Source organism: Tamandua tetradactyla, chromosome 12 (genome assembly GCF_023851605.1).
Source record: "Tamandua tetradactyla isolate mTamTet1 chromosome 12, mTamTet1.pri, whole genome shotgun sequence".
In the NCBI taxonomy this organism is placed as follows: domain Eukaryota; kingdom Metazoa; phylum Chordata; class Mammalia; order Pilosa; family Myrmecophagidae; genus Tamandua; species Tamandua tetradactyla.
This window is the reverse complement of record NC_135338.1, coordinates 59716170-59743302: the sequence shown is the minus strand read 5'-3', so window position 1 is coordinate 59743302 and position 27133 is coordinate 59716170. Positions and strand designations below refer to the sequence as shown.

The following is a 27133-nucleotide window of genomic DNA, read 5'->3' as shown; positions in this document are numbered from 1 at the left end:
TCAAGCAGGAATTTTTTCAAGGAATTTAACAAATTATTTCCAAATTTTTTTATGTATTAGTAAATGTGCAAAATTTGCCAAAAGAATTTTGAAAATAAAATAAGAGGAGCATTGCTTGGCCAGATAACAAAATGTTTTATGAAACCAACAAAATCTCAGAAGCAAAGTCATATAGCTATGAAATTTTAGTATATTTTACAGAGAGCTTTTGAATGATTGGATTAAGGATGGGCTATTTGATCCATGGTATTGGGTCCATTGTCTATATATTTTAAAAAGACATGAACAGTCCCTATCTTTAGCCATTTGCAAAAACAACTTTCACATTAGTGATTCTCATAGTCTCATTTGTACTGTGAGGAAATTTAGGTGAATATGCTCTTGACATTAATGTTGATTTTTATTTTGAACAAGACACAAGACAAAAAGCTATGAAATAAGGACAGATCAACCTGAAAATATCAACGTCTAAAATGCTTATTATAAAAAGAGTTAAACGGTAAGTGACAATCCAGAAGTAAAAATGTCTCCTGTATATGTAACAAAAAATATATAAGGAACTAATGTCCAAATATCCAAAATATATGTAGAACACATGTAGCTGAGTGAGATAATATGATTACACACACACAAAAAAAGGCAAATTTTATGAACTGGCATGAAGCATACAGGAAATAAATTAGCCAATAAACACATGAAAAATACTTTCTACAAATAAAATCAAGCAAATATAAAGTGACACAGCAATGATAGAGAATTTTTTAAATTATCAGATTGGTAAACTAGAAAATGTTGAAAGTAACAAATGTCGGTGATAGCATGAGTAGGTATCATGTCCCTCTCTTAAACTGCTAGTAGGATTCTAGGTTAAAATAGGCACTGAAAGCTACTTTGATGCCTAGAGAAGGGCGTATCTAACCTGTGATGTGTCTTTTTAATAGAAGCATACATATCGGTTAAAATCAGTGAGGTTGAATTATGTGCAGAGATTGGAAATGTGTTTCAATATGTATTATTCAAAGAGAAAAGAAATTTTCAGGTCACTGTGTAACCTAAGATATTACTTATGCAATACTGTCACACAGGCACTCACGTACATGCACACACACACTTACACACACACCCTCACTGCACTGATATATTTCCATATCTACCATATTACAAGTATGCAAATGCATAGGAAAATGTCTAGAAAGATAAATGCAAAATATAACAGTTAGTAACTTGGGGGCAGAGGTAGGCTGTTTGTTGGAAAACTTCGGTGATATTTAATACTGTTTAATTTGTTTATGCTGAAAATTTCTCATGAATTACTTCTGTAATATAGTGTTTTATAAAGAGCTAGTTTATATAAGGAAGGTAGAAGAAATTAATCCCCTTATTACATACTGTATTATTTATTCTAATAATTTTGTCTTGCTCTTATATCATTCTGATGCATGACTTACTCTCAGAAGTAATACCGCTCATAAAAGCAGTAGTTTTCTACCTGTGGATTGCAAATAAAACCCTTCTGGTTCTTGTAAACAATTTCTCCAAAGAAAGTTAATATGCACTTTTTAAAAAAACATTTGATTTTCAAAATTTTTCAACCTTGAAAGACAGTTGCAAAAATAATACAAACCCCATCCAGGGAACTCCAATATATCCTTATCCCCCCACATGCACAGACACATTGATTTTAATATTCTCTCACATTCCCTGCATTATTGTTTCTATCTATCCATTTATTATCTATTTAGCTGTACTAAGTTAGGCTCAGATATCAACTCGGTCAGGTGATGGTGCCCAGTTGCTCTGCTGCTGTGGACTTAAATCATCAGGACAGATATAGTATGATTTCACTTTTATGACCTTGGTAAATGTAAACTTAGAGGCTTAGAATACAGAATATAGGGGACTTAGAGCTACACAGAAGCTAGAAATGGGGGGATTGCTAGTTAATGAGGCTGAAGTTAAATGTAAAAAAACGGATAAAAGTAAAGGCAGTTTGCTATTGGGTCTATAAGTACTATTACCATATTGAAGGTAAACATGATTGAGTGGGGTTGTATAGATCCATGTGTCCCACTGATTAACACTACAAATATCTATAGGTTCTCACATAAACTACTACAAAGGTATGATTCTTGTACAAAGAGTGTATATATTCAGAATATAGGGGGAAAACTGCCATTGTATGGTATGGGCTATGTTCCACAGGAAAACATCACCAGTACCACAGCAATACCAGGGGTAAATAATGGGGGGATGGACCAGAGTTAATTTAGCTATAAGGGAAATGCAGATCATGACTACATTTTGTAGATTTTCTATTTGGTGAGGCTGTGTTTATTGATTATCTTTCTCTTGGGAACAATGAAATTATCTAGAATTGAGAGTGCTGATGGACTGTGGATTTTGGACTTTATACATAATGCCCTATGAATGGAGGTGGCTGAAGGATGTACTGACTGAGAAGTAGATTGACAAATGATGGTATATACATATGATAAAATATAGTGCCGCTACAAAAAAGAGCAAAATTGTGAGGCATGCAAAGTTGTAAGCGAGCTTTTATTTGGCATTTGGTGAGGCAAAATAAGCCAGAAACAAAAAAGCTAATATTGTATGGTCTCATTTAGAAAATACTTATAGGTAAACAGGGGCCTATACTGTAAGCTCTTATAGCAGTCACATATAGCCCGGAGAGACTGTGGGAGCAACGATGCCATCCTGACCAAAAGGGGGAAAGAAGTATAACAAATAAGCTATCAGTGGCTGAGTGAGTTCAAATGGAGTTGAGATGCTACTCTGGAAGTTACACTTATAGAAGCCTCAGTTAGACATTGCTGCCTATTGTAGCTTGCCAAATCCCAACCAAAACCATTCCTGTCAATCCTAAAGAACACTTAGGGCATTATATAACATGCTACAAATGTTCCATGCACTAAGATTACTTTCCAGAAACCTGCAATCTTCAGATGTGTCGCTGGATCAGATATTCCTGAAATGCAGAGAGGCCGGCATCTCCAGAACATCAGCTAGTTCTATCCTGCCATCCCATATTATTGACAGCCCCTTCCAACATGAAAAATATCAGAATGGGCATAACCCAAAGACCTAAAGAATGAGAGAAACATCAAAGGTGATGGTGAAGTTATTCAGAGAAGGCAGGGTTTAACAAATGAGTATGAGTGCTGAATCATTATATGGATATTTCTCTTTGTCTCTAGAATCTTACAACAACTAGAAGTTAAAACCCAAAATTGTGGAATTGTAACCCATACCAATCTCTGAAATCTGTTCTGTAACTAATTGTTGTGATGCGCTTTGAAATTTATTGCTTTTTTGTATATATGTTATTTTTCATAAAAAAAAGAAAAAAAGTCAATTGTGATGATAAATGCACGACTATATGATGATATTGTGAACCACTGATGTACACTTTGGATGATTATATGGTATATGAATATATAATATATATCAATTAAAAATTTTAAAAAGAAGAAAGAGCAAAAATCAAGGACTTAATTGCTCCCCTGGAGGAACTATAGAAAGAATAACAAACCAACTCAATCAAATGGGAGAGAAATAACAAAGATTAAAGAAGAATAAAATGAATCAGAGAAAAAAGAACAATAGAAAGAATCAATAAAACCAAACATTGCTTCTTTGAGAAAACCAATAAAAGTGATAGACCACTAACTATGTCGACACACACACAAAAAAGAGAGACGATGCATGTAAACAAAATCTAAAATGAGAAGGCATTTGTTATTAACATAATAAGAAGATACTATGAACAACTATATGCCAACAAACTAGAAAGCATAGTTGAAATGGAGAAAATTCCTAGAAACACATGAACAAGTTACACTGACTGGGAAAGAAACAGAAGATCTCAACAAACCAATCACAAGTAAAGATATTCATCAGTCATCAAAAATCTTCCTACAAAAAAAAGCCCATGGCCAGATGGTTTCACAGGGAAATTTTATCAAACATTCCAAAATAACACCAATCCTGCTCAAACTCATCCAAAAAATTGAAGAAAATCGAACGCTACCTAACTCATTTTATGATGCTAACATCGCTCTAATACCAAACCGGGTAAAGATGGTATAAGAAAGGAAAACTGCAAGCCAATCTCCCTAATGAATATTGATGCAAAAATTCTCAACAAAATAATATCAAATCCAATCCAATGCATATTAAGAATTATACACCACAACCAAGTGGGGTTTATACTAGGAATGCAAGGTGGTTCAATACAAGAAAATCAATTTATACCAGCTAATGCAACACAGCACATTAACAAATCAAAAGGGAAAAATCACATGATTATCTCGACTGATGCTGAAAAAGCATTCAACAAAATTCAACATCCTTTTCTGAGAAAAACAGTTCAAAAGGTAGGACTCAAAAGCAATGTCCTTAATATGGTAAAGGGCATAAATGAGAAATGCATAGCCTCCATCATACTGAATGATGAGAGACTGAAATCTTTCCCCCTAAGATGTGAATGTGACAAGGATGCCCTCTGTCACCACTATTATTCAACATAGTACTAGAAGTTCTAGCTAGAGCAATCAGACAGGAAAAAGAGACAAAAGACATCCAAATTGTAAAGGAAGAAGTAGAAATTTCATTATTTGCAGATGACCTGATACTATACTTGGAAAATCCTAAGAAATCTACAACACAGTTTCTTGAGCTAATAAACAAATTCAGCAAAGTGGCAGGATATAAAATTAATGCACAACATTCAGTAATGTTTCTATACACAAGCAATGACCTAACTGAGGAGACAGTTAAGGAAAAATTCTGTTCAAAATAGCAACTGAAATAATCAGGTATCCAGGAATAAACTTAACTAGGAATGTAAAGGACCTGTACACAGAAAACTATATAACATTGTTAAAAGAAATCAAAGAAGAGAATAGGTGGAAAGATATTTTCTGCTCATGGATAGGAAGGTTAAGTATAGTTAAGATGTCAATTCTATTCAAACTGCTCTTCAGATTCAATGCAATCATAATAAAACTTCTAACAACCTATTTTGAAGACTTGCAAAAACTAGTTATCAAGTTCATTTGGGATGGAAAGAGAGACATTGAATAGCTAAGAATATCCTAAAACAGAAGAATGAATTTGGAGGATTAACACTTTCTGATTTTAAAGCTTTTATAAAGCCACAGTTGTCAAAACAGCATGGTACTGGCACAAAGACAGACATATTAACCAATGGAATCAAATCAAGAATGTGGAAACAGACTACCAAATCCATGGTCAACTGTTCTTCAACAAGGTCCCCAAATCCACTGAACTCAGACAAAATAGTCTTTTCAATAAATGGGCATGGCAGAACTGGATATCAATAGCCAAAAAATGAAAGAGGACCCTTACTTTAGACACTGTACAAAAATTAACTCAAAGTGGATCAAAGACTTACATACAAGAACCAGTACCATAAAGCCCCTAGAAGAAAATGTAGGGAAATATCTTCAAGACCTAGTAATAAGAGATAGCTTCCTAATCTTTATACCCAAAGCACAAGCAATGGAAGAAAAGATAGATAAATGGGAACTCCTCAAATCAAGAACTTTTGTGCCTCAAAAGACTGTCAAAAATGTGAAGATGCAGCCAACTAAATGGACGAAAGTATTTGGAAATCACATATCAGATAAATGTTTGATATTCTGTATGCATAAAGAAATCATACAACTCAACAACAAAAGAACTCAAGTATAAAATGGGCTAAAGATATGAATAGACATTTTTTCAAAGAACAAATGCAGATAGCTGAAAAGCACATAAAGAGATGCTCATTTTCATTAGCTAGAAGGGAAATGCAGATCAAGACTACAATGAAATATCACCTCATATCTGTAAAAATGGCTGCTAAAAACAAACAGGACACTATAAATGTTGGAGAGGATGTGGAAGAATTGGGATGCTTATGCACAGCTGGTGGGAATGCGTAATGGCAGAGCCACTATGGAAGACAGTTTGGCTCTTCCTTTGAAACTATATATCAAGTTGCCATATGACATGGCAATACCAGTACTTGGTGTATACCCAAAAGAGCTGAAAGCAGTGACACCAACAGACATTTGCACCTTGATGTTCATGCACCATGATTTACAATCACCAAAAGATGCAAGCAATACAATGCCCATCAACAGAGGAGTGGATAAACAAAATGTGGTATATACATATGATGGAATGTTATGCAGCTGTAAGATGAAGTGACACTTTGAAGCATATGAGAAGATGGATGAAACCTGAAGGCATAATGCTGAGTGAAATAAGCCAGACCTAAGGATAGATACTGTATGATTTCACTTTTATGACCTTGGTAAATGTAAACTCAGAGGCTTATAATACAGAATATGGGGGACCTGGAGATACACAAAAGGTAGAGATGGGGAAATGGTTAGCTAATGAGTTTGAACTTAAATGAAAGGGAATGAATAGAAGTCAAGGCAGTTCATTAGTGGGCCTATAAGTAACATTGCCTTGTTGAAGGTGAACATGATTGAAAGAGATTGTATAGAGCCATGTATCCTACCAATTAACACTACATATATAAATAGGTTCTTGCATGAATGACTTCAAAGGTATGAATCTTGTACCCAGAGTTTGTAATTTCAGGATATAGAGGGAAAACTACCATTATATGCTATGGGCTATATTTAACAGGAAGACATCACAGTATTACAGCAATACCAGGGGAAAACAATGGGGAGAGATATGGATAAGAGTTAAGGGGAGGTTTGGATTTTCTATTTGGTGAGGGAGTTATTTTTCTCTTGGGAGCAATGAAAATTGTCTAAAATTGAGAGTGCTGTTGATTATACCACTAAGTGAGGACAATGCGAGACATGGACTGTTTACTTTGAACACTATACCTGATGCCCAGTGGATGGAGGTGGCTGAAAGGTGCACTGACTGAGAAGCAGAATGGTGAGCTGTGGTGTATACATATGGTCAAATATTGTGCTGCTACAAAAAGGAACAAGTCGTGAGGCAAGCAATGTTGTAAATTAACCCGTGGGACATTATATGATATAAAATAAGCCTGAAACAAAAGAGGAAATATTGTATGGTCTCATTTAGAAAATACTTACAGGGTGGGCCACAGTGGCTCAGCAGGCAAGAATGCTCGCCTGCCATGCCAGAGGACCCGGGTTCTATTCCCGGTGCCTGCCCATGTAAAAAAAAAATACTTACGATAAAACTGGGGAGCCTAGATGGTCACATATAGTCTATAGCTGTAATTATTATTTCTAGATTTTGAGAGTCTGTGCTATATACATAATCTGCTATTTCCCTGGAACTTTGGGTACCTGTGTGTCATCTAAGGCTCCTAGTAGGAGTTATGCTGTTCTGAAGGTCAGTATTGCCACATACAACTGTTAAAGAAATTGAAAAAGAGATCAGGTTTCAGTTAGAAATAAGAATGAAGCCAATCAGGTTGATACTAAAGTAAATCAGAATACAAGGATAAGGAAGACATTGTCTGTATTTTAGATCTTCACTTACTCTATGAGACCAATGGAAGAGAGGTTTATTTTGTCCCCAACCTAAATTTTCTGCAGCACATACTCTAATTCAACCAGTCTGGATAGATAATTTAATAACCCAAACATAGTGAGTCCAGAATGGGAATGAGGGCTTGTAATTCTCTACAGCTTAATGCAATGCCCAGATACATCCCAGAGTATGTTGAGGGACTGGAGAAAAGATTTGAAACTATTAAGCTTTACCACCTGGGAAACCCCTGATATTTTCCCAAACATTAGGGACTCCCAAGTCAATATGCTAACCCCTTAATCTTGAGGCTTGCTCTTGTGAAGTTTATTTATTAAGCAGAGAAGCTAAGCTATCTACAGTTATGCCTGAGAGTTACTTCCAGAGGACCTCTTTTGTTGCTCAGATGTGGCCTCTCTCTGTCTCTAGGCCCAACTCTGCAAGTAAAGTCATTAACCTCCCCACTATGTGGGACATGACATATAGGGGTGAAAGTCTTCCTGACAACATGGGAAATGATGGCCAGTGATGAGCCTTGCCCAGTACCATGTGCTTATCAATGTCTTCCTGAACAAAAGAGGAGAAATAATGGAAACAAAGTGTCAATGGCTGAGAGAGTTCAAAAAGAGTCAAGAGGCTACTCTAGAGGTTACTCTTATGTAAGCTTCAGCTAGATATTGCTAGTTATCATGGTTGCCAAACCCCAGTCAAAATCATTCCTGCCAACCCTAAACAACACTTAGGATTTTGTCTGAAATTCAACAAAGGGTCCTTGTTCTATGATTACTTTCCAGAATCCCACAACATCCAAATGGGTTCTTAGGCCAGATGAGTCCTAAAATGCAGAGGGCCAGCCTCTCCAGAACATCAACTAGTTCCATCCTCCTTTCCCATATTATCAGCAGCCCTTTCAACATGAAAAAGTTAGAATGGGCATAGTCCAAATGCCCCTAAAGAGTGGGAGAAAGATCAAAGGTGGTAGTGGAGTTACAGAGAGAAGGTAGGGTTTAACAAATGAGTATGAGTGCTGAATCACTTTATTGATATTTCTTTTACTCTCCAGTATCTTAGTCTCCGGTATCTACAAGTAAAAACCTAAAATTGTGACTTGTAACCCATACCAAACTCTGAAATCTGTTCTACAACTAATAGTTGTGAAGTGCTTTAAAATTTATTGCTTTTTTGTATTTATGTTATTTTTAAGAATAAAAAATTAAAAATTTTAAAAAAGCCAATACATCTCTGGTGTATTGCATTACAGCAGCCTTAACAAACTAAAATACTGTCTATCTAATCTATCATCTATCATTTATCTCCGATCTGTCTCTTATCTATTTATCAATTCATTTTCTGAACACCTAAGTGTAGGATGAATAAATCATGTTTCTTGAACACTTACTAGTGCCATATACATTTCTTAAGAACAAGGGTATTCAGTTCTTTTTTAAAAATTTTTTTTAAGTTTTATTTTTTTGGTATTCACTTCTGTAACCACCTTAAGTGCAGTTATCAAGTTTAAGAAATTCAACATTGATATAAAGTTTACAGTCTGTATTTCTATTTTTTATGCCCTAATAATGCCCCTTTGAACTTTTACTCCTCTCTTGCAAGATCACATCTAAAATCATGTATTGCATTTAATTGTTGATTGTCTCTTTAGTTTCTTCATGTTTTAATTGTGTGAACATATATACAACATAAACTTTTCCACTTCTACCATTCTCGAGCATACCATGCAATCAGATTCCTTACGTTTATAATATTGTGGTACTCTTAACCTCCCTCCATTATTTAAAACTCTCCCATCTCCCCAAACAGAGACCCTATACCCTTTATTAATTAACTCCCCATGCTCCCTGTTCCCTGCCCCTGGCAACCTGTACCATAATTTCTGTTTACATGAGCTCACATATTAGCTGCTATTTTCTTTGCAGTTGCCATGGGGCTTAAATTTAACATTCAAAATCTGTAACAATCTCACTTTGATACCAACTTAACTTTAATATTACACACAAACTATGTTTCTATACCCCTCTTCCCAACACCTTGATATAGTTCTTGTGTGTAGCAAATTACATGTTTATACATCATGAGCTCAGAACTGCTAATTTCTCATTGCATTTTATGCATTTGCATTTCAATCCTTTAGGAAGCAACAAACCAAAAATACAGTAGTAGTGTTATTTATATCTACCCATGGCATTATCCTCACATGGCATCTTTATTTCTTCATGCTGCTTCAATCTATTGTCCTTTCCTTTCAACCTGCAAAACTCTTGTTAGCATGTCTTGTAGGGATGGTCTAGTGGTGATGAAGTCCCTCAGCTTTCGTTTACTTGGGAATGTCTTAATCTCTCCCTCATTTATGAAATACAGTTTTTTTCAGATATAGAATTCTTGGTTGGTGATTTTTTGCTTTCAGCTCTTTAACTATGCCATCCCACTGTCTTCTTGTTTTCATGGTTTCTGATGAAAAATTGACACGTATTCTTAATAAGGCTCCCTTGTATTTGAAACATTGCTCCACTCTTGGGGCTTTCAGAATTTTTTCTCAATCGTTGTCAGTCAACAACTTGATTAAAATACGCCATGCTTAGGGGTCTACTTGGGTTTATTCTATTTGAAGTTCATTGAATGTCCTGATTGTTGTATATTCATTCTTTTATTAAATTTAAGAAATTTTCAGCCATTATTTCTTTGACTATGCTCTCTCCCCCTTTTTCTCTTTCTTCTTCTGGGACTCCTATCATTGTATATTGTTACGCTTGATGTTGTCCCATCAGTTCCTCAGACTCTGTTCACTTTTATTCATTCTTTCTTCTTTCTGTTCCTTAGAGAATGATTTTAATTATCTTGAAGTTCTCTGATTCTGCCAACTCCAATCTGTTGTTGACTCTCTCTTGGGAAGTTTTAATTTCTTCTGCTGTGGTCTTCAGCTCAATTTAGTTCTTTTTTATAATTTCCATCTCTCTATTGATACCCTCTTTATGTTTATTCATCATTTTTCTGATTTCCTTTAGTTCTTTGTCCATACTTTCCTTTAGCCTTTGAGTAAATTTGGGATCATTCTTTAAAAGACATTTTTTAGTTTGTCATCATTCTGGTCCTTCTCATTGGTGGTTTATAAAGATTTAATCCTCTTCTTTGCCTGGGAGATCTCTTCTTGTCTGTTTGTATGTTTTATAACATCTTGTGGTATCTTGGACATTTTGATATTTCAGTACATTATCAATTGTAATTTAGACTCTGAGGTATATATTCCTTAAGTTAATATCTAGCTAGTGCTATAACAGAGCTTTTCTTAACTGCTGGGAGCTAACAAAAAATAGAAGAAGGGAATAAGGAAATCACCTTTCCTAGTCTTTGAAGATTGAACTGTGCTAATGCTCTCCTCAGGGCTTTTCAATGCATTCCTTCAGAGACTAGCTACAAGCCAAAGCATAGGGGCCACTCTGATCCTTCCTCTTCTTCTACATGGATTTTTTCTTGGGCACGTATGTGTGAACCTGTGAATTCTACCACTGAGATGGTTCTGAGTGTCCTCATAGCTTCAGGCACTGCACTATTATGTCCTACAGCCAGTAATCCCTTGCCCCAGGCAGCTCAACTTGACCGCTCACCCACAGTATTCTGTAGGAGAGTTATGTGTGCCCCATTCTATTCACAAGACATGTTCCAAGACAATGAGTCCCCCGGGCCAGCATCACCAGACAGATTGGTGCAAACACACATGCTTCACAGTACGTAAACAAGGACTATTCTTCTCCCTCCAAGATGGGACCAGGAATCCACACTGTGAGCATGGACCATCTACAAGGGGAAATGATGAGGGGTGGGGAAATGGCCAGCCAGGGCACCATGCTTATTTTTTTTTAACATGTTTTATTCCAAAATATTTTTTGTATTGCTATTGCTTATTTTTTTAACATGTTTTATTACAAAATATAACATGTACACAAAAAAGAAATACATTCAAATTACATTTTAACAAATACTTATAGGATAGATTTCAAAGTTCAGTATGGGTTATAGTTTCACAGTTTCAAGTTTTTCCTCCTAGCAGCTCTAAGACACTGGAGACTAATAGGAAATATCAATATAATGATTTAGTCATCATACTCATTTGTTAAACTTTAACTTCTCTGTTATAACTTCTCCTTTGATCTTTCTCCCAATATATAGGGATATTTGGGTAATGCCCATTCTAACTTTTTTCATGTTGAAAAGGGGTGTTGGCACCATGGGATAAGGGGATGGAACTGGTTGCTGTTGGAGATACCGGCACCTCTTTGTGTCTCAGGACTTTTCTGGTCTAGGAACCATATGAAGGTTTTAGATTTCAGAAAATTAAACTTAGTGCGTGCACCTTTTGTAAGAGAGCAGATAGAACCTAAGGTGTTCTTTAGGGTTAACAGGAATGATGTTGGTTGTTGGTTGGGGTTTGGCAAATCATACATTTAGTAATATCTAGCTGAAGCTTGCATAAGCATAGCCTCCAAAATAGCCTCTCAACTCTATTTGAAATCTCTTAGCTACTGATATCTTATTTTGCTACATTTCTTTTCCCACTTTTGATCAGGAAGGCATTATTGGTCCCTCCCACAGTGCCAGAACCAAGCTCATCCCTGGGATTCATATCCCACATTGCCAGGAAGACTTTTACCCCTGGATGTCTTGTCTCACATAGTGGGATGGGTAATGATTTTACCTGCAGAATTGAGCTTAGGGAGAGAGAGACCACAGCTGAGCAACAAAAGAGGTTCTCTGGAAGTAACTCTTAGGTGTAATTATAGGTAGAAGCCAACTTTTCCACTACAGAAATTAGTTTCATAAGAACAAGCCTCAATATCAGGAGGTTGGCTTATTGACTTGGGAGTCCCTAGAGTTTAAGAGAGTATCAGGGGTTTCCCAGGCAGAAAAGATCAATAGTTCCATATTTTTTCTCCAGTCTCTCAAGGGACTTCACCAATACTTTTTAATTATCTGCCCAACATACTCTGGGATGTAACAGGGTATGAGATTAAGGGGCATTAATAAGCCAGAAACAAAAGAACAAATATTGTATGGTCTCTTTTACAGACTACTTATAAGAAAATTGGGGCCTAGATTGTAACCTATTGCTTTTTATGTAGCATTTGTCTTGATTCAGTGATTTTTAAATGTGTTCTGGAGCTATGAGAAAGATGTCTCCGACAGTTCAAAATCTCTAGTTATTCAAAACTTCTGTGGGAGGATGGAGCCCCAAAGTGCCTTACTCTGCTATCTTGATTGGGCAGCCATACACACTTTTAAAGAGGTGTTTTCCACTATTTGAGAATAGCTATAGTATTGACCTAATAAAAGATAGCCTTAATGATGATAATTAATCATGATGATGATGATGATAACCCACAGAAGTATGTAGGTTTTAAGTTTGGCCCAGATCTGGAAGCCCTTCCCTCCTTCCTTCCTTCCTTCCTCCCTCCCTCCCTCTCTCCCTCCCTCCCTTCCTTCCTTCCTTCCTGCTTCTTTCCTTCCTCCTTCTCTCCCTTCCTCCCTCCCTTCCTTCTTCCTTTCCTTCCTTTCTTCCAGTTTTCTAAGAACGCCTACTATGTGTCAGGTACAGTGCGAAATCTTGACAATGCATAGATGACTGATGCTTACTATCTGTCTTCCAGTTGGTCTCTGACTCTCAGATCATTTAAATGCTGTATCTGTTGGGAAAATGAGGAGGGAGTGGCCCCTGTAGCATGAAAGCAAAACCCCTACAGAAATCCTCAGCGGGTATCCATTTATATTTCAAAAGGAGCAGAACTTTGTCACCTACCAAACTAGCTGTAAGGAAGGGTGGAAAATTTAAATTATAATCCTTCCAACTTCTATAGTCAAAGCAGTTAGGCACAAAGGCAACTGGAAATGATAGAGTATACTGGGAAGGTGCGTTGAGTGAGACAATGTCTTGTAAGCCATGTACATTCAAATAATTGTGATACGATAAATTCTTTTTTCTGGACATGGACAGAATACTGTAAGACCCTATTTTGAGGGTTTCTGCAGTAGGGTTGACTAGTTAATTGCTATGTGATCCCAGAAACATAATGCTTAACATCTTCATCATCTTCTTCATCACCAACATCCAGGCCTGAAACAGTAATTGAATAGTTATGTAGTAGACATTCAGTATATATTGAGTGAATGAAGCAATGTAACATAAATATCACCATCCTCATTGTATCAGCTGTCAATTATTTATGACCTAATTTATACCAGATTCTATACTATTCATTGCCTACACAGTATTTCATTTATCCTTGCAGCTTTTTTTTTCCCCAGTGGTGGAAACTGAAGTTTAGAGATGTTAAATGATTTACTAAGAGTATCCAATAGCTTCTAAGTTTGAGAGCTGACATTCAAACTAAGTTCTCTCTGGGTTTGTTCTCTCCCCCAACACTGACCCCAACCTTGTGGCCACCACATGTCCATGAAAAATTGCCATGTGGATGGCTGCATTTGTTTTTGTTACTCTGGACCTCAAGAAATAAATGGTTCTTTCAAAGAAATACAAATGATGATTTCTTTGAAGGCAGTAGTCAATGCAATTTTAGCAAATATAATATTTATAGGACTCTGCAATTAATTTACAAATTTTTTACATCAAAATTCGCCCTGATGATCTTATTCTTGGGGGACAACAATTGTCTCCTCAGTGATGTTTTTCTACACTAAAGGCAATTATTGTTGCTTCTAGCTGTAATAAAAAAATAACCGTAACAGATAGAAGTGTCTTCGTCGAAATTGAGCTGAAACTCCCACTGTGGAAATAATCAGAAAATTAAAAGCTCTGCAATCTTGCAAATAACATTGCAACTTAATATTATTGGAACATAACATTATTATCTCTTTTTATAGAGAAAACAAACATAAATATATTTTCAAATGACACCATAATATTAGTTTTATTTTATTGGATAAGGGGGGAGAGAGCAAAGAGCAATAACTTTTTAGGGTTGAGCAAATGAAACAATGGGGATTTATGAAAAATGATCAACAGCACAAGGTTATACTGTTTGCCTCATTGTTGGGTCAGATTCTTCCAAATACAATATGGCACTACTCAAGCCCTTCCTGTTTGAATTTTTGGGGTTACTTCATCTATAGCAGCAACTCACAAGGTCTGTCACTTGTGAGACATTCAATTAATATGGGTTAATGAGTTTTTTAAGTTAATATTGAAAGAGAGTTCAAAGTCAAGTTCTTACTTATAATATTTCTTTTTTTCCTTACATCCCTTCCTTCTATCTCTCCTTCTCTTGTTTCCTCTGCCCTTCCCTCCTTCTGTTCCCCTTTTCCTCTCTATTCTTTTTTCTTTTTCCCTTTTTTCCTCCTATCTTATACTGTGTTAGTTTGAGTTATGAGGGGATATAAAACATGATAGTTAATCTCTATAAATAATACAAGTCATTTGAAATCAGATAGTCAATTAAACACATGTTCATTGAAGATCTGCCATGTAGAATAGTATCTACTGGGCCCTCTGGATAATGCAACAAATGTGTCTTGATGCCTGACTTTTCAGAGGCTTTAAGAAAAATCCACACCCTGCCATAGCCCCTGTCCCATGCAAGCCTCTAAGGGTTCTAGAAAAGGAGTCGGTCAGTCTTGGGAATGACTTCCAAGGATTATGGCCAACATGAGTAGACTGGAGGGTCACACTGACATTTGCAGAAGCGTTGAAGTCTAAGGAGCAGCATGGGAAGTGGTAAGGGAAGTTGTTGATTTCAAGTTTGGACATGTTTTATGGATATTGGGACATTCCACTGGAGATATCTGCCAAGCAGTTGGGAAGTTAAGAAGTCCTTGGTTTGATTTTGCAGTACTTTCCTTTAATGAGAATAATAAACATAAATTGGTCAGAGATTTGTTGTCCTATGGTGCGGAGTGAAAGTGATTTCTTTCTCAGAACATCCTGACACACCTTGAAATAATTGAAAATGTTTTCTTGTCTTATGGGTGGGTAATCAGGGGTAAGAGAACATGACTCAGTAAATATGGCTGCTAAACTGCTTGTGGGCAAGCTCTCACTTTTTTCCCAAAATGCTCAGAATGAAGCCCATTCTCTGGTTGCCTCTTCAGGAGAAATAACTGGGATGACCTCTGAGTAATAAGTATCTTTTTGTAGAGAAAGGACAATGAAGAAGAAAGAACAGAGACTTTGGATTTGTGTTTGAATCCCAGATCTGCAACTTAATAGCTCTAAAATGCCAGACACATGTCTTAATTTCTTTCTCTTTGGTCTCCTCAACCATAAAATGAAGCAAATTCAGGGTCAGGTGAATTTGAAATAATATACAGTGCCTGCTTAGAAATTAGGCTATATATGGCCTGCCCTAAGTGATCTGAGGTCTCTGCACTATAGTTTTGAGTCTATACCCATTAATCCATGAAGTGGCAATTTTTCCTTCTTTGTCATATCCAATCCTTCATGCATCCATATCTCTCTCTCTTTCTCTCTCTTCCCCTCCCCACCTTCCCCACTTCCCTCCAGTTCTCTCCAGAAACTTGTGAGCAAATATTCTTGGATTTCTCACTTGGATTTTATCTGACAGCACATCATTCTGAATATAAGGTCAGATATGAATTACTCAATTTAGAGCAAAGCTAAGATAAGGGTCTGCCTATCAACAGCTTGGTTTCTGGGCTTCCCTGCCTCTGAAATAGGCTCAAAAAGGGTTTGGAAAGTACAGCCTTCTTCTTTCTTTCAGGACCCTTGTACTGTGTGAGGACCACCAGGTAATGATACAGTCCCAGGGCTTTCTTTTCAATTTCTTTTCTAGCTTAGTCTCTGTCCAGAGTTGAAACAAATAAGCCATGATTAGAAACTAGAGAAAGTAACTGGCAGCTACCTTTCAGGATTGCTTTGTGTAGAGAGCCTTTTTATGATGAGGTAAGTGCTGTGATATATATATATATATGAAGGGTTGACTATGATTTAGATGTGAACTTCCTGCAGCATGAAAAAGAGCTGATTCTCTTTTATCCAAACTGCTCAGTATTTAAATTGTACATTAACAATAAGCTCAGGTTTTGACTCACAAAATCAAGGTGTCATTCTTCAATTTAATTCAATCCAGTGCATTGAGTACCTAATATGTATGTGGTGCTACCCAATTCCCTGGGTTTACAGAGATAAATGACTTACTACCCCCTTGCGTCTTCTGAGTATATCGTGAATGTATCCACTTCTCTCCATCCTCCCTGACGTTTCTTATTTCAGCCCCCATCATTAACTGGACCATGATAAGGTTCTCTGAATGGTCCTTTGCACTGTATGTTCCTTCCACATTCTACTCAGCAGAACAAATGATCTTTTTGGAACAAAATACAGATCACAATATGCTCGCTCCGTCTTTAAACTTTGGGTGCTTCGGCTGTATTTAGAATGACATTCAAACTCCCTGGTTTGCAACCTCTATGCCCTTCTTCCAATCTTACCTCTCTGAGCTTATTTGAACCCTGCCCCAACTTGTCCACCAGCCTTCAGCTCTCAGCTTTCTTTATGTCCCTGATGTAGTTGAGGCCTTGATGACTCTTTACCGGCTGGTCTTCTCTGCTGGAATGAGTCTCAATCTGATCTTCTAGTCACTGGCTCCTCACTCTCAAATCATTAAAATGATTGGAGGCCTTCTTTGCTTGCCATATCTAAGATAGCTTCCCAGTCACTCTCTATCACATTGCTGTGGATTAGATTATGTCCCCCCAAAAGACATGTTCAAGTCCTAACTCTCGTCTCGTGTATGTACCTTATTTGGAAATAGGGTCTTTGAAGAAGTATTAGTTAAAATGAGGACAAACTGGGTTGGGGGATCCTAATCCAATATGACTGGGGTCCTTACAGTAAGAGAAAATTTAGAAAAACAGACACAGGAAGATAACCAGGTGATGGTGGAGGCAAAAATTGAAGTGCTACAGCTGAAAGACAAGGAACACCAAAGATTGCTGGCAACCACCAGAAACCAGGGAGAGGTAAGGAAAGATTCTCAACTACAAGTGTCAGAGGGAGCATGGCTCTGCCTACACCTTGATTACAGACTTCTAGGCTCCAGCAGACAATACCTTTCAGTTGTTTTAACTGAAAGCACTTTATTACAGCCAGCCTAGAAACCTCATACAGACGTCTTCCTGCAACAGTACTGATTAATCTCTGACATTGCTCATGTTGGTTTATGATTCTTTTACTGTTTGGTTCCTGCCCTCTTCCCCAACTACAGTATAAGCTCCATGGAGTGGGGATATGATGTGCCTCTTTTATTAGGGCTGTTTTCCCAGCACATGAGATATTATAAGGTCCAGAAGATGAGCACGATAGGCATTTGTTAAACAAATGAATGAATTAACGCTCACAGGCTAATGGAGTAGGCAGATATGAATCCAAAATGTAACCATCTAAATGATCCAAGAGAGTCATAGTTTCCTGAAAGGAGTGCTCATCACAGCAACATTGGGGAAGGCCAGTAGATGGGCAGGTGGATCCCCACAGAGTGACATTTCCTGGATGAAATTTTCATTGCCTTGTCCTCAGTCTTAGTGGCTCAGAAATCTGTTTTATAGGAGTAAAATTTCACTTCTTTCAGGCATAAAACTTGTTCAAGAGAATGATGTATGAACCTGGATGGAACTATATCAATTTTAATTAGAGATGTTGCTGGTACAAAATGTGATTAGGTAATAGAATTCTCCAATCGTCACAATTCTATTCTCCAGGTAAGCTTCTCGGAAACTAATTTATCCTCAGGAATGTACTTGGTGATCTTGAAGTTATCTCTTAGATAATTAATAATCAGTTTACAGTTTTCATGGAATTACCAAGTCAGAAACTGGGGAAATTCCAGTCAGTAATGGATGGAGTGCAAAATGGGTCAAGATAAATGGTTCAGAATCAAGATCGTACCCAAGGGAAGTGTTTCAGAGGCCCCCTTTCATGTGGAGCTTGCTGCTTTAGGTGGTTGAAACCTCATGCCTGGATGACCCATATATTCTAGATGGAACCTTGATCTCTACCTTGAAGTATAAATTCATGGAGTGGTTTGAATCGTGTCCCCCCAAAAGATGGGTTTGAGTCCTAACCCCTGGAACCTGAGATGTGGCCTTATTTGGAAATAGGGTCTTTGCAGATGTCATCAGATTAAAATGGGGTCATAATGGTGTAACGGTGGGCCTTACACAAACAGCTGGTGTCCTTCTAGGAAAAAAGAGAGGGAGATTTGGACACGGAAACTCAGAGAGGCGACAGGGAAGGCTATGGGATAACAAAGGCAAAGTTGATGTGTCTGCAAGCCAAAGAGCACCTAGGATTGCCAATGACCGGGAGCAGGAAGAGGCAAGAAGGGATCTTTTCCTGGGGCCTTCAGAAGGAGCCTAGCTCTGCTGATCCCATGATTTCTGATTTCTGGCCTCCAAAACTGTGAAAGAAAATTTTTTTGTTGTTTTAAGCCACCTAATTTGTGGGGCTTTATTAATGCAGCCCTGGGAAAACAATATAATATGTGTGTGCATTTGCTTTGGAATTCATGAGATTCCTAGTTTTTGTATAGTCCTCTGAACCAAAGCTAACTGGAAAACATTCTGGTCTTAGCAACTGAACTTTTCTTTTTTTTGGATAGGAGGTCAACAAAGTTTTAAATTTCAGGCTCTGATTCTACAACTTCTATAACCTATTTGGAAACAAAGGATAGAGTCATTCCTACCCCTTTTCTCTGGCAGTGCATAGAGCTGGGACAGCTGTGGTCTCTAGGAACATGTCAACCTGTGTATCAAAGGCCCAGGGATACAGCCCAAGGAAACCAGGTGCTACCCTTTACTGTGCAGCAGGCGTAGAGGCTTGCAACCACAGACCACAGAAAGGTCATTTAAAATTGATGCTTCTCTGTTATTGTTATTTCCTTGACATGACACTTCTTGGTTGCGATGAGGATCATTTTGTTATGGTCAGATCTGTCAGGGTAGTGGCAAAATTCAAGCATGTTAGTTGTGTTCAGAACCTCCTTCATCAGCTCCATCGCCCTTTCCTCTTTGCTCTCTGCCAGTCCTGAAGTGCCTTGGATCCAGCTATGACCACTGGCTTACCTCTCTATTCCATGTTATTTGCTCAATATGAGATGACTGTCCTTCATTCTTTGTCTATTTAGGTCTTACTCATAGTTCACAGCCCTGACAATAAAGTAAAACCCTCCAAACTCATAAGCAGAGTTAATAACTTCCTCCTCAGGGCTCTTAAATGAGTCAGTACCTTTAATTTTAACACTTGTTTTGTTCTTCTCCAATGGAGTCATATAATAATGTAATTTAATGAGGGTCACTGTGTGTGTGTACATGCGTGTGTACCCCCATGACAGACTGAACATGCAAACAGACAAAGGGATATATGATAAGAGGATTCTGATCCACACTCCCTGCAACAACCAGCCTGGGAAAGCAAACTATGACCTTTACAACAATTGGCCCAGAATGGTCAGGTTATGGTCAATAATGGCCCACTTTCCCGTACCCCACCCTCTCCAACATTTCCAATTTAGGACCAATCAGAGGAAGTCAAATATGCTCTTCAAACAGATGACGTAAGATGCCCATTCCTAGTTGGCCCAACTTCAAGTTACCCATGCCAACACCTCCAGTCAGGACATATCCGAAGCCTTCCCTTTTATTCATGATAAAGCTTTCCTACTCTCTGCCTGTGCTTGAGCCTCTGTTAAATGCAAATGATGGTGGCTGTCTCCCTTTCTGCAGCAAGCTCTGAATAAATAGCTTCTGTTTGTTCTCCATTTATTTTCAGATCCAAAAAATCCTGAAGAACAGATATTAATCTTCTCATTTTATTTATGAAGAAACCAAAGCTAAGAATGGTAATGAATGACACTTGGTCAGGTTCTTACAGCTGAACTGACCAAGTTAACATTGATTTCATATTCCTCTGATCTCAAAGCTATCATTTTTGGTGATCTTCAGTGATGCTTCTTTAAGCAACTAGTACGTGTTTGTGGATGCCAAGACCTGTGACTTATTCATCATTGTATTCTCAACAACCTGCACAGTGAATGGCATATAGGAAATGCTCATCAAATAGTTGACAGCTTTGAACATTGCTTAGGTTCCCAGGACATGATTCTATACCAATTGTAATAAGATTGTACTTCTTAAAGCAGTCAATAGAAGTAAACTCTGGCGAACATTTCTGTTAGAATAAATGTGAACTGTTATTTATTGCAAAAAATATGAAGACTCATTTTTTAATATACTGCTTAACATCATAATTCCTGGAAACGGTTCCCCTGTGGTGAAATAATGAAAAGTAAGTGAAAAGAGCTGCAAATGTTGTTTCTGAGCAAAAGATTAGTTTAAAGTACTCTTCTCCTTGGGTTTGCTTCAAATGTTTGAATAATAGAATTTGTTGGTTGGCTTCATACTATAAATTACAAACCCAACCATTGTGGCACTTTGGAGTGGGTGCCCCTGGGCTGTGAGGATTTGGTGTGTGCAGGCAGCATCATCAGGACAGGGCATTCTTGGGAAAAACCCATAGAGAAGCAGCCATTTTGCCAGAATCTTGTGACATTGGCCCATTAATAAGGCTATTAATAAAAATAGCTTCTTGAGAGTTTCTATTTTCTCTTTTGTTTTGTTCCTTTTTTGGGAAGTTAAGTAAAATTTTGGGAGAATTTTAAACTAGTAACTTAATATACAAGAGAACTTCCATCGTAGAAAACCTGTACATCAGTGGCAAGTCATTTACAATAATTTGCAAATGATGGTTCAGCAAATTAAGAAATTAATTTTCTTGCAACAGCCCAGGACTGGAAATTTGAACAGTCTGAGTTCCACTATAGACTAGTTTCAAGCAGAGCAGGTTGTTTTACAATTTTCCTGTAAAGTGGGCATATGTGATGTCTGGTTAGCCTTATTTCGCAAATCAAATGAGATAATAATGAAGGTGAAAGTACTTTATATAATAAACTCTTAACAGTCATACTAATAACAATATCACCATTATTATTCTAAGGCACAGTATCATGAAAAATTATCATATGATAAGTACTTATTGCTTATTTTATATAAAATAGCCTAACAGTATTTACCTCAGGGTGATAAAACTTGTCATTAAAAATCAGTCATATAAAACATAGACTTCTCAATCAGTGTATAAAATATAGAATCTTCAATTTACATCAGGGATTATATCATTATTAGCATTATATAATTGTCGAGCCCTAAAAGACTGTAGGATCATTTTATTTACCTTCTTTAATTTGAAGCCCAATGTCAAAGGTTATTGCTTCCAGCACAAGATTGAGTGTGAGAACCTAAGAGGGGACCAGGGCAGGTATATGAGAAGTAGGATGGAAAAAGTTTGAGTCTTAATGAATTTGTTTCAGTGATTTTTTTTGTGGGGTGGGGTGGGGTGGGTGGGACAGAATATCGAGTTCCATTAGTCTGCCATTTGTAAATCCCAGAAAACAAATGGTGGCTTGAAGATGAAGGTGGGTTTGGAAGATGAGGGAGATGAAAAATGGATGTAAAATATGTCATCTGTTTGTAGTTGAAATGGAGTCTTTTCAGCGGTAGAAGCCTGACCAATATTCTGAGTATTTCAGTACGACATATTATATACAGTACAATTTATTTGGGTTCTGCCACAAATACTTGGCCTAAAATTGTTTAGAAAATGCTGGTATATCTCAGTTGTACTAAAGGAATCCAGGCGAGAGCTTGTGTCTACTTAAACTAGGCTTCCTCCTGGTGGAGCAGAGTCTTGTCCCCTTAAAGGCTTCACCAAGGTGGCATAGAAAATTCCTATGACTTAATTGCTAGGACTATGACTCCTTGTGCCATCTTGATCCAGCTGTCTTATACAATACAGAATCTTCTTCCACTTCTTTTTTCTGCTCCAACAGCAGAGTTCTATGCTTTGTTTGAAGAAGGCTTTGAGGGATGGGTTGGGCCCACTGCTCTCTGTTAACTTTGGAGGGGCCATTCCTGAGCGACCTGGCACACACAATAACCTGTCCTGTGGCTGGCCGATGAGGCTCTCTGATAAGGGCCACCTGATATGTCTTAATGGCTGTGCACCTCTTTTTAGAGACGCACACATTCTTCAGATGTCTGGCTCTAATCTGACAGGCTTTTGAACTTCCTATATCCTGAGAGCCCATTATTTGACTTAATAATTTGGGTGAGATTTGAAGACTGTGCTTTTCAAGGTTTGTCAGATATTTATCTAAATGGAAAGGTTGTGGTTTGTAAGAAAGGATTTTTGAAAATTATCTCTGCAGATGATCAAGACACTCAGGTCTCTCCTGACCCCATGACCCACCGACCCCCTCCAGCATTCTTACCTCAAAAGAAGGGTCCTAACTAGCACCCTCCTCATATCCAGATGACTTATGAAATATCCACCAAAATGTTTCCTCATTGATCCCATAAAACTTGGTATCTATGATCCCCACAGGCTAGTTGCTAGTCCCACTGACCTATTTTTCCCCTTATCCTGACTTTTCTGCTACTGTTGACCCTTTAAACCAACCTCACCTTCTTGGTCCTCTTTCATTAACTTCTCTTCTCACCTAATTGTTCTAATTTTCTTATTATCATTTCTTTTCTCTCACAGGTTAGATTCTCTGGAAGTGGAGGCTGAGATAAGGTTTTGGGTGCAAAATGTTTATGAGGGATCAACACTTATGAAAGGAACTGGATAGAATAGAAGAATAGCTTGAACAATGATGCAACTTAAATGATGTCTTTGGCAACCCTGGGGTGGGGGGTGGGTTCTGGAGCAAGTATTGCCTATCAGAGCATCTCATCAAGGCTCAAAATGGATAGGCCTTTGCTCCCACCTTGCTCAGTCACAAGATGAAAGCAGCCCTGGGAAAGACGTGACCTCAGGTAGGACAGTTCTTTGCAATGGGGACACTGAAGGAGCTGGCAGATGCTGTTTATGGATTGCACTCCCTGCAGCTGGGCACAAGTCTGGACCTAAAGGGGAATCTGGGTGATGCAGCTTGTGTCTCTCCCTTTTTCTGTCACCTGTCCTTTTGCATTGAGTGGTTGTAAATACCTTTGAGAGTGATGAATGCCATAGTCTCTTTCCCCAGAAGAAAAATGCACATATGTCTATTGATAAATCTGTTGGCAGCAATTTCAAAGGGCTCATAATGTTCTAAAACCTATCCAAAGTCCGGTACAGTTGATAAACCTAATTATAGTCCACTAGGTATTGGATTTTCTTCTTTTCACTGCATGAAAATTCAAATCCATTCCTGTTTAAATGAAAATTCAAAATCAAAAATTTTTGAGTGTTTTCTCCTGCATTCTTCCATTTAATCCTCACCACCAGCTTCTGAGTTGAGTACTGGCAATCTTATGGGCATATCAGGAAACTGAGGTCCTGAGAGGATCAATAATTTGCTCAAGATCAAACTGATATTAAATAGTCAACAGCTCTGTTTACTTCTTTAGTTGATGTCTCCTCCACTTCATTTCCTTGCCTCAGGTTCTCAGCTCTCAAGAGGTTGTCAGCTCTCAAGGGGTTTGTGAATTAAAATGGGAGTTGGGAACAGGAAAGGTACACAAATAACAGTGCAAGGACAATGAGACAACTGTTACAATATTGGCAGGGAAAAAAATTGTCCGAGAAGGAGTATCCCATCAGGTTAATTCAACAGGAGATAATTTCCTCCATCAGAGTCCATGCGAAAATAAAACTTGGATTAATTTTGGTTAACAGAAATCGTCCAATGGTCTCCTTGTTTGTGTGCTATCGACATTTCCACAGGAGACATTTCTGGATTTTAGATGGCTATGATTATTTTAAAATATATTTGATAGGCATTCATTCAGTCCATGTGATGTCAATAATTATCTTTATATAAGAATGAGTTATACACTGTGCATATATATGGGTATGTATCCTCTAAGAACTTAACAGATTCAATAGAGAACTATGAAGGACGCATTACACTATAATGCTGTAAAGAAATAGCTGATTGCCATATAAGACAGAGGGGAAACTGATGTCTTTGTTACTGTCTTCCATTAACCCTATGCAGACTCATTTAAAATAGTTTTAATCATATATGTGTATTATGTAGATAGTACATATTTTTATTACACATAGGTTAATTTACATAATTTCACATGCATTTAATGATTGTTAGTCAGCTGTTCTTTATTAACTTCTGAATCTATTAAATGAAGTCTCTTCTATTTGGTCTGAGACTACTGTGCTAGGCCCACAAAAAGTATCTAATGAATAGCCTAAGTGAATTAGTGAATGATTAAGTGCAAACATGAGTGAACAATCCTTGAGTCTTCACTAAGATTTCATTCCACTGGGCCTCTATTCTACCTTTGAACTTGTTACAAAGCACACAGATCCATCTAAGTGTTTTTTCTTAGTTTGATTCTCTAAATCTGATGGACTATTAGGAATCCCTCTTTGTATGTCCATCAAGCCTCTGAAACCCAACATCTACAGAGCTAATCTTGTAGTGACAATATCAGGGTATCTACAAGGATGACTTTGAATCTCTAACTTCCTGGGTTTAAATCCCCACTTCTGCCACTGACTAGCTGTGAGACATTCGGCAAGTTAGTTAGCTTCTCTGCTGTTGTGAATATTCAAATATGAGCTGCAAGGTAAAATGTGCCTGGCACATAAACTTCATTCATTGATAGCCATTATCATCATCATCATCAACTCTGAAATTCTTATTTAACATCTTATCAAACAGCTATCAGTATCTGATCTGTACTGTATGTATCATTTTTGACTCCCAAGCTTCCCCCTGGTCCCACTTTCAAAATTATCTCAAAAATATTTCTCAAATTCATTCATCTCCTTCTACTGCTTGTTCCTAATCTATAGACCTGGTTAGTAAAATGTATTTCCTGCTGGCCTCCCAGCTGCCTGGCTTGCTTTCCTCCAGCCCATGTCACATATTACATTTAAACTCACTTAATGTATGCATTCAATTATGTCAGTGTCTTTGCTTAAAAATCCTCAGTGGCTTCCATCACCCTGAGATTCAAGCTAGAACTCTTTAGCATCATGGCACCCTATATCTATCCTCTGGTCCCTGCTTCTCTACCCAGACCCCTCTCTTGCTGTTTCTCCTTAACTCACTGATCTCAGCTCCAACCATTCTGAACTATTGAGTTTCCCAAAACATTCTCTAGATCCCCCTTTTCCTTTAGGCTTTTGCATATGCATTCCTTCCTCCCTCTTCAGGACACACTGCTAAACTTTCATGAGCATTATCCTTTAAGGACCCTGTCCCTGACTCCCTAAAGACTGATTAGGTGGTTCTCTACGTCCCATTGCTGCATTCTGATAGAGTTCTGAAAACCTGACATGAAGAAAGAGGGACATGTAGGATTTGTCCATACTCCACCAGAAATGGAAGGATGCATGTGTGAATGGAAGCTTTTTAGATACCTGTATAGCTCACCAACCTTAACCTTCCAGAGGCTTGGCTGCTGGTCATGTTATCTGGGCTCTCATTGCCAAACTCCTTATAGACCCTCTGCCAGGCTAGGGCATCTTGGTTCTCGCCTTCCCCTGATGCCCCAGGACAGAGTTTGATGAAGTTCACTTGTGTTTACTGGCCCAGTCTGAAGAAGCAGACATTATACTTTCCCAGGCAATGGGAGAGGGGAATAGAATGTGTGCTCAATTCCAAGACTGGCAGCTTCAGATACGCAGTGTCCTAGGGATACCCTTTGGTGTCATCTTCATCTTTCCCACCTCTCTGAAGGCTTTACCAACACATCCCAATGAAAGAATACAGGAAATCCTTCCCGTGACCCACAGAGTTCTGGGCCATGAGATCTACTACATCATCCTTAATAGTGCGGGGGTTGGCTAAAAGGTGGACTCGATGGTCAGACTGCCTGTGTTTACTGTCTCAGTTCAGGACTCTCAGAACCCATCCACTCTGAGTCTCAGTGTCCCCATTTTTACAATGAGGATAATAGTAGTGCCTACTTCGGTGAAGGTGGTAAGGATTAAAAGAGTCACCTTGTAGAGTGTTCAGATCAGACCCTGGCTCTGAACAAGCCATCGATTAAAGTTAGCTATTGGCTCAGGGTCCTGCTATAAAGTTGAAGAGAGGAAATCTTAGCAGAGAGAGCCTTAGACAATCAACCAGTTGGGTACTTTGAGGTCAGATTTTGTTTGAAACCTGGTCCTGTCATTTACAGGGTGTGGGGTGTGAGAAAATTCACTCCACCTTTCCCATTGTCACCTCCCCACCTCTGAAATGTGGATGATACACCTACCTGATGGAATTGTCAGAGTTAAATATTAAAAAACAGGTAAGGTGGTACAGAATACATGTTTAGTCTCTGTAAGCCCACTTTCCTTCGAGTCCCTATACATTTAAAGATTACATCATTCTCTTGCATAATCAGCATTTTCCGTCCGAGAAACTAAGTTAAGAGAACCAGAGAACTGATCCGACTTGTGAACCACCAGCCTGATAAAGAAGAACAAAACCCTGCCACAGCCTTACATCGGTGTGAGTGAGGTTGAGAGCGGAGAGAGACTTCAACACAGGCACACGGAGGGGCATCTTTAGGAGCCTTTCAGGGG

At 38.0% G+C, this 27133-nt stretch overlaps 1 long non-coding RNA gene across 1 annotated transcript in view; it reads left to right on the top strand.

The window, feature by feature from the left end:
- Positions 1–419: 419 nt before the first annotated feature.
- The window catches only part of LOC143651538 (uncharacterized), a 65393-nt gene continuing 38679 nt past the window's right edge, over positions 420–27133 (top strand). Inside the window, exon 1 of the long non-coding RNA XR_013160020.1 lies at positions 420–499. This is a non-coding gene — a long non-coding RNA (uncharacterized LOC143651538). The remainder of the gene's footprint in view (positions 500–27133) is intronic.